At 44.3% G+C, this 16,158-nt stretch overlaps 1 long non-coding RNA gene across 1 annotated transcript in view; it reads right to left on the reverse strand.

Moving 5' to 3' along the window:
- Positions 1-4,280: 4,280 nt before the first annotated feature.
- The window catches only part of LOC144104717 (uncharacterized), a 32,071-nt gene continuing 20,193 nt past the window's right edge, over positions 4,281-16,158 (reverse strand). Inside the window, exons 3-4 of the long non-coding RNA XR_013308620.1 lie at positions 5,064-5,117; positions 4,281-4,364 (exon numbers count right to left, since the gene is read on the reverse strand). This is a non-coding gene — a long non-coding RNA (uncharacterized LOC144104717). The remainder of the gene's footprint in view (positions 4,365-5,063; positions 5,118-16,158) is intronic.

A 16,158-nucleotide genomic window follows, 5' to 3' on the forward strand; every position in this document is an offset into this window, starting at 1 on the left:
TAGTAAGATCTTCATAACCCGTATGTCAAGAGACCAGAAGAAATGCACGAATAATCAGGTCAACACATCAACAAAGCGGACGTAAATGAGAGGAACCCACATTGGCATCAAAAAGATGACACTGCATGAAAAAAAAAGATATGACCCGTGACAACCCAATGGGACTGAAATTCCCTTGGATGTCCACAGGTCATCTAAGAGAGTTTCAGTGCCTATTGGCAAGCCAGTTTTCTACAGCTGCCATTGCCATGGGCTAGCAGCAAAGCTCAGAAACCAAAACAACATGTTTAGTCTAGTTCTTGACCTAGAAACAAGGGCCCTTCAATCATTGGCACCATGCCTTCAGCTACGGGTGTGTCAGAGGTGCATGGAATATAATGCACCACTCAATAGGTGGCATTTGTACGCTATAGCTTGCCAATCCCACCTCAACTCACCTTACCCCCTGCCTTATTTCGAGAACTCAATGCGAAAGTCAAGAAATGGGCCTTCCCGCATAGCTATGTTTACCAATAGATGGCGGACCTCAAGCCAGATGTGTTGTAAAAGGTAACAGGATGAGTGCCATGGTGTTGGCATTAAGCATGCCTGTCAGCATTGCCTTGATCAATCAATAGAAAGCCTTCCAGGCCTTGTAAGCAGTTCCATGATTCACAGCAAAAATAGCAACAATAGACTGCTGAACTGCAGAGAACCACACTAGACAAACTAATGCCAGCCTCTGCACATGCAACCAAGCAACAAACTATGATGCACTGTGCACCTCAACGCATTGCTGTGATGTTAGCATACAGCATTGCACGTCCACTCCGAAACTGTGCCCGCACTCATGTCTCGTCTACTTGCCGACTTCAAACCAATGGTCAAACCTGTCCCAGAATGTGGCGTTGCATACATGCTGACAAAGCTACAGTGCCAGCATTGTGCATTATTAAACCACAGTATATCTCACATGCAACTACCACGGTAGTTCAAAGCTGACAGCAAGATCCCTCTCCTGTGGTTCTGCTGTGTAAGGGATGTGGTGGTATATGTGTGAGCACTCACTCAACATCACCCACACTGATGAAGCCTTTCAAAGTTGTGGGGTGTACGCTGAAAAAAGTCACTCGTGCACTGTGCAGTAGGAAGCAATTTCTCTTGTGTCCATGAAGTTAAAAAAACAAATGGGACCCCATAAGTGCGAACCATGACCTTAATGCCGTTGCTTACCAGCCCTTTCTCTTATCCAGAGATCATGAGCCAGCAGAACTTGAAAGTACCTTATTTCCTTGTTATGCACTCAAACAGAAGGCATTGTGTGTACAGAGTTGACTCAGTAACTAGTTTAGTTTACTGTATATGGGTTTAACGTCCCGAAGCAACTCCCGAGGTTTAACGTCCCGAGGCATGACGTAGAGAAGGGCTCCAGAAATTATGACCACCTGAGTTCTTTCACATGCACTGACATTGCACAGCACAGGGGCTTCTAGAGTTATGCCCCCATTGAAATTCGACCCCCATGGCCGGGATCGAACCAAACTATCGCGTCATTAGCTGAGCACCATAACCACTGAGCCACCGCGGTGGCATCGTAACTGCGGTGTGCTTTGTAATCATTCTTTGAGTACACAAGGTAAACATTTTTTGAGTACACAACAGAACTCGTATATGCCGAAAGTTTACTAATCTGAAAACATTAAAATATTCTGCAATATAAAAGGTTCATTTCAACCCGAAATCACAAACATCCTTTTATTAGCGGAAATATTTTTCTCAACACCAGCTTTCAAGCTTTCCTACAATGTAGGATACTAGGCAGATTCAAAACCTGTCAAACATTTGACATCGACTCTAATATCGCATTTCTCATCACACATGTTGGTTTCCTTACGACAATGGACAGAAATTAAGCTTTTATTGCAGAATTACAATGTATTCGATGGGGTTAAGGTTCAAAACTGGCGTTTAGAAAGAACTGTCCAATCTTTGTAACCACATAAAACGCAAAAAGGTGCACAAACTCAACACAACCCTTGCACAGGAAAAGTTTAGACCCTCTTGAACCTACGCTAGCAGGCACAAGTTTTAGCTAAAAAAACTTTCACAGTTACTCCACACTGTGTCCTGCATGTAGGTCGTGAGGCATATATATGTTAACTGTGTGTGAGCTTCAAAACATGCTAGTGCAAAGCTTGGGGAAGACTGCACAAAGTGCAAAAGAGAAGAACGGGGGTTATTCATTTTAAATTCACCTAAAAGGTCGCTCATCGAACTTTATAAGAATAAATGCATGCAACAGCATTTAAATGCGCAATGGTTGGGAAAATGAGAAGTTTGAACTTCTCTACAAAGCAACCAACAAAACAACCACTAGTTGTTGTGCTATTGGTAATGTAATGTTATCAGACAGAATAGCTCTGTTACGGGGAACAGCACTGAGTGCTGAAGAGAGTCATGACAGCAATTCTTTGCTGGATGCAAGGCATGATGATGTGTAAGGATGCTCGAAGTATAGCACTAAAAAAAAGAGAGAAGTAACTTTTTTGAAAACTAACGAACTGCATCGCTTTGAATTTTAATGAAACATATGTCAAGTAAACAAGCATTACAAACAGCCAGAATATATTCAACATTTTGTAATAGAAAATGGAAAAATACTAATGTGCACTAGGCAATTTCACACAACTGACCTAAATTATGAGCTTTATATCAAATTAAAAGATTACAATATTTTTGAAGGCACTAATCAAAGTATTTTTGTTTCAGCAGCCACGGCCCTTGTGGCTGGTATCATGAACACCTTATGTAAATAAAGAAGACTTTTTCAAGTACCACCAACATAACAAAGAAGCTAGCACAATGCAAAATGGTCACAAACAGCTGGTATTCTAACAGAAGAAAAAGATTAAAGACTGTGAAGAAACAATGCTTCACAAATATTGTACCATTTATAAGGAACAGAGAGAGTGCACTGAGGAATGGCGATGCAGATGTTAGTGAATTCTTGTGTCGTCTTTCATTCCAAAAAACACAGAACTCTTCAAGCCAGCAAACCAACGCAGGACATCATTTTGAGGCTGAATACCTAATTGTCCTCTCTCATTCCTGCCACTAACACTACTTTATAAACAGATTTTCACAGCAGCAGGTTTTCCTTTGTTGTCATACAAACAGTAATTTGTTCAGTGATATTAATGAGTGAACTTATAATTAAGCTGGCAAAAATTATCACGCACAGGCTTCAAGACTAAAGAAATTGTGTGACCTTTCACACACCAAAGTCTCTTCCCTGAGGTAGGGTGACAACTAGCACCAGTAAATAATATTGAGTACGTTTTTGAAAGTCACTCTCCAAGAGAACGCGATGCCATCTACGTATGATTGCGATTTTATTTCCATTGATGCAAGTTTATGAGCACAGCAGATTCACTCTCCGTGTTCAGGAAAGACTTGGAGCTGCAGCGTGGGTGTTGTGCAAGGGCACAAAAAATGTCATTTTCTGAGAAGTTTGTCACAATAAACAAAACTTGCTAATGTAATTAATGATGAAGGTTAGCTACTAGCACTTTTCATGGGGTATTCAGCTAGAATCTTGTTAGGTTGCACACAAACTGGTAGTCAGCAAAGCACACATACCAGGGGCATCACGGACCACTGCTATTCTTTGTGCATTGTGTCTTTGTGGTGTTTCAAATTTTTCCCCTGGGTGAATGCCTTTTGGCACAAGTCACATTGGTAGGGCTTTGCACCCTTATGGGATCTCTCATGCCTCAGAAGGTGTGAACTAGTTGTAAAGACCATGGGGCACAGCTGACACTGAAACGGCTTTTCACCAGTGTGGGTACGGATGTGTACCACCAGGTGGTGCCTCAGTGCAAAGCTGCTGCCGCACTGGTTACAACGGTAAGGACGCTCGCCTGTGTGTGTGCGCTGATGTCGCACCAGGTTTATCTGGTCTGCAAAGGTGTTACCACAGTGGCCACAATGGAAAGGACGTTCACCAGTGTGAATGCGCTTGTGTCTCTTCAGAACAGCCAAATGTGTAAAGCTGCATCCACAGCGGTCACAAAAGTAAGGACGCTCGCCTGTGTGAATGCGCTGGTGTTGGTTTAGGGTGGCCCTTTGTGCAAAGCTGCTTCCACAGTCGTTACAATGGTATGGGCGGTCACCGGTATGAACTCGGAGATGCACCACTAGCTCTGATCTTCTTTTGAATGCCTTGCTGCAGTCCGTGCATACATGCAGCTTATTTCCTGTGGGTTTACCCCGGTGGTTATCCATGCCGGAAGGAGTAGACTCCATGCAGTGGCTCACAGGGAGCCTTTCACTGGTTGAATCTTGCACAGGAGGTGTGCCATGGGTGCTCTGTGTGACAACTGAACCTGTGTTGTACAAGCAGAGTACTTGGAAAAAAAAATGCCAGAAACAACAATTCACAGTTGACTTGGAGTTAGGAAGAAAAGCTGAATGTGGGGGGGCACACATCAAAAGCTGTGGATGCTTACCTAAAGTTTTATTCAACAGATCGGCCCTAACGAGAACTCGGGTCTGAAACAAGATGTCTCGGCAGTCAATACTGCACGCAGGCAAAAAAACATTTAGGCTGCAAGAAATGTTATCCCTGCCAAAAAATAGGGCAGCCTTTGGATTCATCCGAAGTTGCTGCATTTGATCTTTGCACTTACATTACTGGGATCACGACCAATACTGTCCAAAGTCCAATCAGGTGGGCTTAACTAAATGAGTGGCAGTCAGCTATGCTTAGCCCAATGCAGAATGCCATTTTTTGTTTTATTTGCTCCTACTCAGACAGTGTCCAAGGAGGCCAAGGCTAAGGTGTAAAAACCTGACAGGGCCTTGGTTCCTTGTACAATTTCTTGCATCAATAAACAGAACTCACAGCGGTGACCGTTCGGTGAGTAGTTCGCATATAACAGAAAGCAACTTTCAATAAATATCAAAGGCACGTATCGCCTTCATTTGCCACAGTTCAGTAAACTGAATCTTCCATATCCTTCAATGTGCTCTTTGAAAGACAATCTTCAGGAAAGCATATAAGGAGAAAAAGTGCCGATTCTAACCTGGCGAATTCTGTCCAGAAGGTGCATCATACGTGTGGTCCCTGGAGCGGAAACCTGCATGTGAGAACCAGATTACATCCACTGAGACAAAAGATTACACACGCAACAGCTTATGTGGTGTTATGTGCATGACACAACGAATATGGAATTCAATCGCGTAAAACAGCTTTTCAAGGTTTTGTAAATTCAGTAGGGAGAGGCTGAAAAGAAGAGTTCGAAAGCAAACATTCTTCACTTTTAGTTCTGCATGCAGGTATTACATTTACATTCATGCAAACAGACAATTGCTTACAAATTTATACGCCAATAGAACAGAGTCAATAGCCATTGCATTGATGAATGAAGTTGCCCAATTTCTGGCTTCATGGGAAGGACAGTACAAGCCTCCCTACTCAGGCTTAGAACTAATGAGTGTCAGTTATGTTTAATAACAAAAACATTGATACAACTGTAACTTATTTATTAAACCATTTATAGCTGTAGTACTGCAAAATGAAAAGTTTTCAGAGCACGACTACTGGTAAAAATGTTCAGGTCACAGCGGCCCACGAATGTTGAAAATAGGCCGAACATGATGTTCCGCCTCCACCGTCTCCAAGGGCGTAATTAATCAAGTCGGTAGAAACACCCACATCTAAACTGCACACTACTGTCTCTTGAATGAAGTTAGAACATACCATATTTACTCGTGTAATACCTGCACCTCCAATTTTGGGACAAGACAAAAAAGGAAGAAACTGTCATGACAGAGTTTCACAATGCACTTCTAAGTGCAGATCAGTTCATCAATGCATTGTTCTGAAAAAGGCTTAAGGTAACCAGCTTTTCTAACACCAAGGTTGGCACAAAAGAACCCATCTCTGAGGACACACCGATTAGGTCAGGTCATCGGAAGAGCGAGAGTGGGAGCCGAGGATGACAATGGTGAATATTCATGGCGCAAGGGCAGATTTGGCCAAATTGCAGCAAGGCATCAGGCACGTTCGTCTACACAAGGTGGGGTCAAACTCAAATTTCCAAGCATTCCACCCAGCAGAAGCCAGGGACAAGGTTTGCGTATCGTAGCACTGGTAGGTATACAGTGGCACTGGGAATCCAACAGCGGACATCCTACATGTGAGGTGCATGCTCCAATGGCTAGACCACCGCTGTAGAAGCAGTGAACACGGCGACAGGTTGTGAATAAAAGTGCAACTTGACACCTTGTCAACTGTTGCTGCATTATCCTGAGCATAACTGCAGCACTACACTGGTTTTACAGGAATTTTGTGATGCACGAAGGCTTGGCTCTTGTAAAGGCCCAAGTCGGGCAACTAAGAAAAAACACTGCAGGTCACAAAAACTGGTAAAACTGGCGCTACCTTGACTAAAAGGTGTGCAGAGCAATCAGTATTACGGGAAAACTAAAAAAACTGTCACAGTACACCTTATACAGCCAAATGTTACCTGCTCTTAAAAAAGCCTTAAAATGAAATGGAAGATGTCATAATGCAGGCTAAATGAACCCAACAAGAAATACCGTTTTGAAAGAGTAAGTAATGCTATGCTCATCACGGAATGAGGTCATTCACTTGTGACCAACCACAAAGAATCTTCTTGTACTCCACAGCAAAGCAAAAAAATGCCCATAAAGCAGTGAACAGCTGCACATACAATAACATATACAATACACAGAATGATACTAACGCCACAGGTTTTGCAGAGCTATAATCTTCACAAAGCCCCAACCAGCAGACAGAGCAACAGTGTGAAGTAGTGGAGTCACACTCAATTATGTTAACATGGATGTTTAAAGATGCAAGGCCGTACAGCACAAGAATCAAGATAAAGAGTGAAACATCAAACACAGATGCACCAAAAGCCTAACTATTCCAGCACATGCAATATTCACCTTTGACATTTCTGCTTTAAAAAACAAGAAAGAACATTGAATCAATGAAAGAATCAATTTGCACACTTAAGGAACGATTACACTATGCCCAGCATAATCGCATTGTGTGCTCCTTTATATGATGTCCCATTAAGTTTTTCACAATGACCATCAGCTCCGTTCCAGAGATTTTGCTTCGATCTCTGTATAACAGGATGGGTTCTGATTCGCCTTATTTTGCACCAAAAATAAAGGCGTCATTTTCTGCAATTTGCATTTTTAGTCGTGCATAATGTTTTGGAACCAGTGATCTTTTATCAAAAGTGAGCTCCAGCTGCTTGTTTTATTCAATTCTCCAAGTCATGAAGTTACAATTCAAATGGACATGCAACAACTTAGTGACACCGGCACAGACTGTCTTGCAAAAGTACCGTAAAAACCGGAATATAGGTCGAACTTTTTTTCAAAAAACCACGGTGAAAAGTCGACCCCCGTCTTATATACCGGTCATTGGCGGAAAAAATACTGAAGTTTTGCAACAATGGGTGGCTGAAGTCAGCAGCCACCATCACCATCGCCATCAGCAGCAGTGCCGCCATTTTGCGTTTCAATAGATGCAAAGCGGAAGCTAACAGCAATTTACCGTCGCCTTCAAGAAAAACACGATTCAGTACGAGGAAGTTCACGGGAACCTGGCGGCACAGCGCGAATTTGGAGTATCCGAAAAGAGCATTCAGTACCGGCGGAGGCAGAAGCTGCGTATTACAACTTGCAGCAACCAGAAGAAAACATTTCGTGGGCAGACCCTAGTGTATCGAGAATAGGAAGGAAACGTTGCGCTGCGAGCAAGATCGCTGCCTGTGACTGCCGAATGCATCCGCGTGAAAGCGGCAGAGATCGCGCGTGCCTCTAGACTCACGAGGGCGCAATTCAAAGGCTCGCCATCCTGGTTGCGGCGATTCATGAAGAGGAGGGCTTTGCTCTACGGCGCCGTACTTGCCTGTGCCAGAAACAAACACGCGGGCCGATTGGTGCGCGATATTGTTAAAAAATTTGCCGGTGTACATACAAGCAGCATTTAAATGAAATTAAATACTGTCACCATTGTGCAACCTCTCGAGTCGCATTTGTTTCAAAGTAAGAATGTCTTTCGGTACTTTTCCCATTGAAAAAGATCTTTTTCATTTTTAGGATTGGTTAGTTAGGGGGTCGACCTATATTCCGGTCCGACCTATAGTCCGGTTTTTACGGTATGTAACATTTCCTGAACGTTATAACTGCCCTGAAACATACACCATTTCGACCCACTGTTTTCTGGAATGCCCCACGACCATTAAACCCCTTGCCTGTACACCCCTTTTTCATGGAGTGCCTGGCTTGTCCAAGACAGCTGAAAGACTGGCTGGTGCTTGTACATCAGGTCCCACTCCCTTTCTGGTGCTTGATTTTGAGCGATCGAATACAGTGATTCTAATACTAATATTGCTAAGTGCACACGCCGCAAGAGTAGACAGGTCTGAGGTTGCATTTGATTGCTGTATGTGGTCATGTGTTCTGTACATGCCATGACTGAATTTGGGAATCTCATTCGGAGCCTAGTCTAAACTGCTCTACCAATGTACGCCAACGGCTTCTGCTGCACGCCTCTCGAGCCAAAAAGAAAAAAAGAACCTGGTGCTCCCTCAGCGTCCGTAACACCTGAAGAGGCCACTGTGCAGCCATCTATTATTCCCGTTATTCTCTCCTTCCCTCGCCTTTGCCAAGGCGGTCGTCATTTCTGTGGAAAAAAATTATAATCTTTACAAACAGTCCACTAAACAAAATTTTTTTTGAGGATGATGCCCATTTTCTCTGTTATTTAGATCCCTGTAATTAAAACAAAACAATTATATCGAAATTATTTTCAAACACGATGCACCACTGCACATGCAATTTTACAGGTTATGAACATCAAGCAATGGGGTCATGAAAAGCTGGCAAGCGTGGTATTGAAGGCTTCTTTCTCAGGAACGTTGTACACATTGGCTTATAAATAATAGGCATGGTATTGAAGGCTTCTTCCTCTGGAACGTTGTACACATTGGCTTATAAATAATGGCCTGAAAAAAAAAACAGAGCAAAAGAGTTTCACATTAAAATGAACACAAATGCCACAAGCACCAGCGCTTGTGTGCTTTTGTATAAACAGAAATGTGAAGAGAAGCAGCGAGCATTCACAAAAACGACATTTGTCAACACATTGTGTCGTTTTCTTTTTTCCCTAGGCATGAAATGTGAAAGGATATGGTCAAAAACGAAGAACTACAACTGGCATAGTGCATTAAAGGACAAATATTTGAAACTGATGTTTTATAGCAGCTAAAATGCAATGTCAATAGTGGTATACTTAGAATAGTTGGTCTAGACAGTTATCTAGGAAAAGACAGATGGCTTCCTGCAAACCTAAATTTGCGCATGCATATATGACGGTATGGTTCTGCATATGTTCGCAGCACTAGACTGCTTTCAAAGGTTCTTCAAGCAGGATGTACACTTTGTCCACATAATAATCTTCCTCATTACTGCAAATTCAAACAGAGCGTAGTAGCCTAAACACAAGTCTCTAAAGGCACAAGCGAATTGTTCATATGCTTTGTGTGTGTACAGCACATAAAATGCAGTAGGCACACGTGTGTTTGAAAGGCATCTGGTTGTGTCTACGGCTTCATGCAAGCAGAAAGCCAGATATCACTACTACTACTGAGCATGTCAGTTTACATGTTTTCAGTAGTAACACACTTCAAAGTAAGGGTTGGAAGCATTTTGAAAGGTTAATTCTTGGAAGCTTGTAGTACCAGGACTACATTTGTCAGCGATACCAAACAGAGCAAGAGATAATAATTACGCAATAAACCTAAATGCTATTAGTGGAGGTGTGTACGTGCTCTATATATTAACACGTTCACTGCGTCGTGGCCCACCGGTGGGTCACGCAACGCAGTCCAGCCGTGGTGGCGCAAACAACGAGGCGTTTCTTGCAGTGCGGCGACGATATGCTTCCACAAATGCGTGAAAATGCGTTTCCACTATCATATCACAGATGGCGGTAGAGATATAAAGCGCGCCTGTATTTATTGACATTGGCGCTTGCAATGGGTCTGATGATAAAGCTGACGGCTATCAGGAAACAGCGCAGAAAATGTTCCAGCTACCCGCGCCAGCCTTTTGTTCGGGCGCTTTGCACATGCGCAACGTACTTTTGAAAAGCGCTCACAATGTGTGCAAGAGCTCAGCTGAAGAATTAGTCTGTCCTATTCGCAATAACTTGGCTCACTCTCAGTGCCAAGCCTCGTGGTCCTCATCCTTGTGATTTCCATTTTTTACGAGCATTCAAAAATCGTGATGGACTGTCAAAAATTCGACGGAGGTACAGAAAACCAGAAGAAAAGACCCTGCGGTGGAAGCAGATCCGCCGGGACACACGGCAGCCCAAATACGTTGCCATCCACTTCGTGCGGCACAACTTCTGCTCCAGCGAACGTTGAGTGTCCAAGCAGCGACGATGACAGCCTCGAAGAGTTATTAGAAAGTTCTTCTGAACTGTGGGATGGTGAGTCAAGCGATTGCGGCGAAGCGGTATCTGAGGATTCAGAAAATGGTGATGTTCAGGCTGCATTACCTACCGAAAGTTGGAATGCGATAACGACTAGAGTTAGAGCGATATCATATTCGAGCCCTCCTGTGCTAATCAGCCTCCCGACTGGCAACGATGCTCTCAGCTTGTTTTCTCTTTTTTTGACTGATGACATTTGGGACATGATGGTTCATGAGACAAACAGGTATGGGAAACAGTACATAGACTCGAACGTCCTACAAGAGAAATCGCGTGTGAAGAAATGGACTGAGACAAACGTGCAAGAAATGAAAGTGTTCGTTGGTGTACTGATCTGCATGGGTCTAGTAAGGCTTCCTGGTCTGCAGCACTACTGGGCAAGAAGCGATCTGTACGGCGTAAGCTGCATTCGCCAGAACATGGCCCGCGACCGGTTTCTGCTGCTACTAAGGTTCTGGCATTTCGCAGATAACGAGGAACCGAGCGCACAGCAGGATCGTCTCTATCGTATTCGACCCTTGATGGAAAAAATGAATCGCAATTTCTGCTCAGTGTTGGAGCCAGGCAAAGAGATTGTCATTGACGAAACGATGATTCCGTGGCGTGGGCGCCTCGCCTTTAGGCAATACATCCCTGGTAAAGCCCACAAATATGGAGTCAAGCTATACAAGGCCTGCACGAAGGAGGGCTATACATTGAAAGTGCAGATATATGCCGGAAAATCTGGCGCCATAGCGGGCATGGGGCATGCCGAAGAAGTAGTAGTAAATTTGATGGCTGGCTTCACCGGCTGCGGTCGCACACTTTTCGTCGACAACTTCCACGCGAGCATGCCGCTTGCGTCACGCCTGTTGAAAGATGATACATTTTTATGTGGCACTCTCCGATCGAACCGAAAGGGGCTTCCGAAAGAAGTTACACAAGCTAGAGTTAAAAAAGGCGAAGTCGTTGGTCTTGAATCCCACAACGGCGTAAAGGTGCTGAAGTGGTTGGATAAACGGCCCGTTCTCATGATCACAACGGTTGCTGAGCATGACGCCAGCCTTGTTGATACCGGAAAAAAAACGAGAAAGGGTGAGCCGATCATGAAACCGCGCACAGTCCTCGACTACAACGTGGTGAAAAAGGGCGTAGACTACAGTGACCAAATGACGTCCTACTACTCCTGCCTACGGAAAGGGCTCAAGTGGTATAGGAAAGCTGCGGTGGAGCTCATCGTTGGAACTGCAGTTGTGAACGCATGGGTTGTCCGTTCAATGGTGGACGGTAAAACGTCGCCAATCATCGAATTCCGCGAGGAGTTGGCACGCGCACTCTTCGACACAGCTCAGATTGAGACCGAAAGGACACGCGGAACAAAGCGCGCCCATACGCTGGAAAAGGCCGATGGACCTGCACGGTCTGTCCGAAGGAGATGTACTGGATGCTACGCATCGCTGAGAGCTCGCAGAAGTCCAGAGCAGGCAAGGGTAATGGCGAAGAAAGTTGTTACATTCTGCGCAAATTGCGCGGGAAGGCCATTTATGTGTTTGCCATGTTTCAATCTTCTGCACGAGTAGAACTCCTGAACATAGACTACGTTTTTGACATCGTTAGCTGGTGGCACGTAAGACGTTTAGTTGCAAATGCTGTGATTTGAACTGTTTTTTTTTTTCTTACGAAAATTATTCTGGAAGTACTTGAATAAAATGTCGAGTTTGAGGTCTTGTTCTTGAGTATTGGTGCTTAGTGAATGCTGAAACGCAGGGTCACGTGACGTTGCCCCACAAAGGGGAGCTGGTCGGTGGGTAGGTAACGTAGCAGGCAACGGCTTCAAAACGCAAACTCTATATTGTGAAAACTTGTGCATGCCCAGGAAAAGAAAGAAGAATCGAGGGTGCGAGAGCAACAAGCGCCTCTGGCATTTGTGCGGACCAGAATGACCGAAACTCTTGGCCGCGCTCTAGTTGCATAAAGCAGAAATTTGGTAGACAGAAAGGGCGCCGCTTTTCAAGGACATCCTTGAGAACGCGCTTCAGTCGCGTTCACTGGGGATGAAGCGAGCAGAGTCGCGGTAATAAATGACTAGATAAATTCTCCAGATGCCGTATGCTACAAGAAGCCATTATCCATTTTGTTTCTATGATCCATTTGGTCCTTTACGTCAGGTCATTATTGTTCGATGACGTAGCCGTGCCGTTCAAACGTCCGTGGGAAGCCACCTGACTATTGGCTCATTGGCGACTGGACCTCACTATTGGATGCACATTGCAGCCCATATTGAACCACAGCGCGCAACGAATGGCGAAGGCTATCGTCAACGCGGGTATCTGCTGCTTTTCAGTTCTTTGATTGATCGACTGCTGCTTTCGTCTGATGATTCAGTCAGGCTTACGTCACGCGAAATGGAGCGGAAAATGGACAATGGATTCTTAAAAAATGCGGCCCCAGGGGAAGCAACTTCCTGGAAATGCACGGGCCAAGGGAATTACGTGATGATTTTCTGCGCTAGCATACATGATTGAAGTAGCCCGCGCAAGCTGCAACCGAAAATGCCAGTAGAGCCATCTTTCAGCAGGCGGAAAAAACAGCCTCAGAAATGTGCCCCACCGGTGGGCCACGACGCACCCGCGGAAAGCATCGGGTGACCCACCGGTGGGCCACGACGCACAGAGATCAAAACTATGATAAGGGGCTACGCAGTGAACGTGTTAAGTAATCATAGATTGGCACAAGTGTTTTGAATTTGGCTTGCTGGTTACTGGCCATGTTTGAAACAGAGCAAGGACGGGATATAGCAAGGAGATGCCACGAGTACCGATTATCAACAGGTTTTACTCCAAGAATGTGACGAATGCATGCTATATAGCTTTGACAAGCTAAGGACAACAAAAAAATAATTCAAAAAATTGCACAACGTGGTTTGATAAAGAAAATGGCACGTGCCCAGCCAGGCTGCTAACAAGATCTCAAAGGGCAAGACACAAAGAGCAAAAAACAAATTGCCCAGAAGGATTCTGATGTGCCTAACTTGGCACATAGTCATCAGAAATTCAAAGGAATGGATGCACAGTTTGAAAAAATATGAGCCAGAGGATATCATCTGCATAGTTCGGTAGCAGTTGTCCATAGAGGTTGTTCCTCAAGCATCTAGCCATCCTCCTGCGAACACGCTTGATTTGCCTGCAAAGTGACACACAGAAGAGCATAACATGCACAAGGGAAAGCCTCAATTACTAAAAGCAGAATTTAATACAGTAAACACTTGTATATAATGAAGGCCGAGAATATTTAGTGTGATCTATCATGGCCCTTAATGCCTTAGAAAAAGCCATTAAACTGCAGGAATACATTTCATCTTGACAAGAAACCACGGCAGCAGAGACGATAACCCATGCATAGGATACCGATGGCGTAATGCATATAGGCAAAGCTGATGCAAGTTTAGATGGACTGGCTAAGGTAAAACAATAATCTACTGCATCAAGCAAGTGCCAGGAGCCAGCAGAGTGCACCCAAAATTGCACATCAGATATGTTGCGGCACCTGCCTATTTTACCAGCATGCATGGCCTTAATCATCTCAAAGCAAAGCTATCCTTGTGGATGTGATCTCAGAGATAAATACAAAAGGATCATTGATAATATGCAGTCAGGGATACAAGGAAGCTCCGATATTAAAAACTAAACTAGAGAGCGCATTCTCTCCACTGTGGGCACTCATGGCCGCTTTGAGCCCTTAGGTTTACTTCCCTGCGATGTTGTCCTCCCTAGTTACCTTAGCTGACAAGGGAGGGCACCTGCATTGCAGCGACCCTAGCACCGACAGACGGAGTGACTGTTAAAGGCATAGAGGACAGTGTGTCCATCATTTAGAGTCAGGAGCTCGTCGCATGTGGACATGTCAGCGTGGCACTCCACGAGGCCTCGCCGAAACATTCCCGCGAGCTGATACTCGTGACGCTAACAGTATAAGGCAGCCAATTACGCCTTTTTTATCTTTTTCGCGTTCATGCTTTGAGCTTGTAGCACGAGAAATTTTGCATGAAGCATATGTTTGTTCACTTTACCACCTCTAGCTGTCGTTTTTACAATGTGAGTGGGTTAACGCACTGCTGTCAACGTGGTCTTTTGGTCCTTGCTTATGTGAGCACCCACGGGATTCCCACATTGTTGCCAATATTCGTTACATCAAAGCACACGGGGAACATTCGAACCCTACAGTTCCTACAGGCAGCAACTCAGGCCTGTGATGCAAGGTGGCCAGGGCACCGTTGAGAAGAAAAAAAAACATTTTAAATGACTCCTCACCCCTTTACGCAACCACATGCTGCCTGGCTGTGTGATACTGAACGTACAATAAGTGGTCGATTAGAGATACGACACGACACTGCAGTAATGTCTGTTTAGAAACAATGCGTTCTTCTACCTTACTGCTCCTATTCTATCCCAACACCTTAGCTTTCAAGGAATATAATAGTGAAGGAAATCGACGGACAATGCAGCTATGCTGAATGTTATGGACCCTAGAATCAATGAGTGAACAATCACTGGCATTATAAACACATCCTCAGATAGTTGTTAGACGCCAGATTGGTCTCAAAAACATGAGTCATCATAACTTGGACCTTTTAATGCAGCGCAGTGCCATTACCTGCATTTGTTGAGTTAAGCAGTGCTCGCGTGATTAGCCCTGCATGTTGGAACAAAACGCTTATACCTATGCTGCTGCAAAAGCTGCAGACATAGTACTCTTCTGGCACGCCAGCACAGATGTAAACAATGGTAGAGCAGATGTCCCCCCTAATCAGTCCTGTAGCGTCGATAAGACTGATTATCAAGTCGTCAGCAGAGCCGCTCCCCATGGATACTGCATTAGGTACGACACGCACAGGCTTAAGAATTGTCTAGAGCCACAAGTGATTGTATCATAAAAGCAAGCAGATTTATGAAAGCCACGGAGAAACCATTAGGAAGCTAGTTCTTCAAGAGACCTTGATCTTAAATCCTACAAGAATGCCTAACTTGGTAGTGCTAAGAGTTTGTATTACCACGATGAACCGCAATCAGTATATCGTTTGTGACACATATACAAGCTGTCTAATTTTGGCATGCAACAAGGCACAGATAGCACTAATCCGCGTACAGCTTTAAAATGTGGCTTATGCAAGTTGAATCTTCTAATTAAAACCTCAGGGTACAAACCTAATCCAAAGAGCATCAGAGTAGGAATATGCATTTATAACCATTAATCTGGATCTTTGCAGTCACAAATTTATAAGTAGCTCAAAACTATGATATTACCAAACCATGAAGTAGATATGAAGCTATGAAATAAAATTTGAACACACAGCCTTATCATGAATGATCAAAAGGTGGTAATGCTTGCGCGCCACATACGCAGCTGTAGGGGCATCATGGGATGATGGAGATGCAACATCACGGTTGTTTGCCAAGCCACTGACAGCCTACAATGCGACCGTATGCTCTTTCACAAAAAATTCTAACTTCCGAAGACACATCACTGTATCAATATGTAGCCGGTTAAGCTGTGCCGAGCGGCCGCACTGGCCAGATCTATGGGGTACAGAAGGAAGCGGAGTGCAATGCAGGTGTTCTTCCGAGGCCAATCACCAGTGTCAGTGTTTTGTAACC

This window comes from Amblyomma americanum, chromosome 9, assembly GCF_052857255.1.
Source record: "Amblyomma americanum isolate KBUSLIRL-KWMA chromosome 9, ASM5285725v1, whole genome shotgun sequence".
Classification (NCBI taxonomy): Eukaryota; Metazoa; Arthropoda; class Arachnida; order Ixodida; family Ixodidae; genus Amblyomma; species Amblyomma americanum.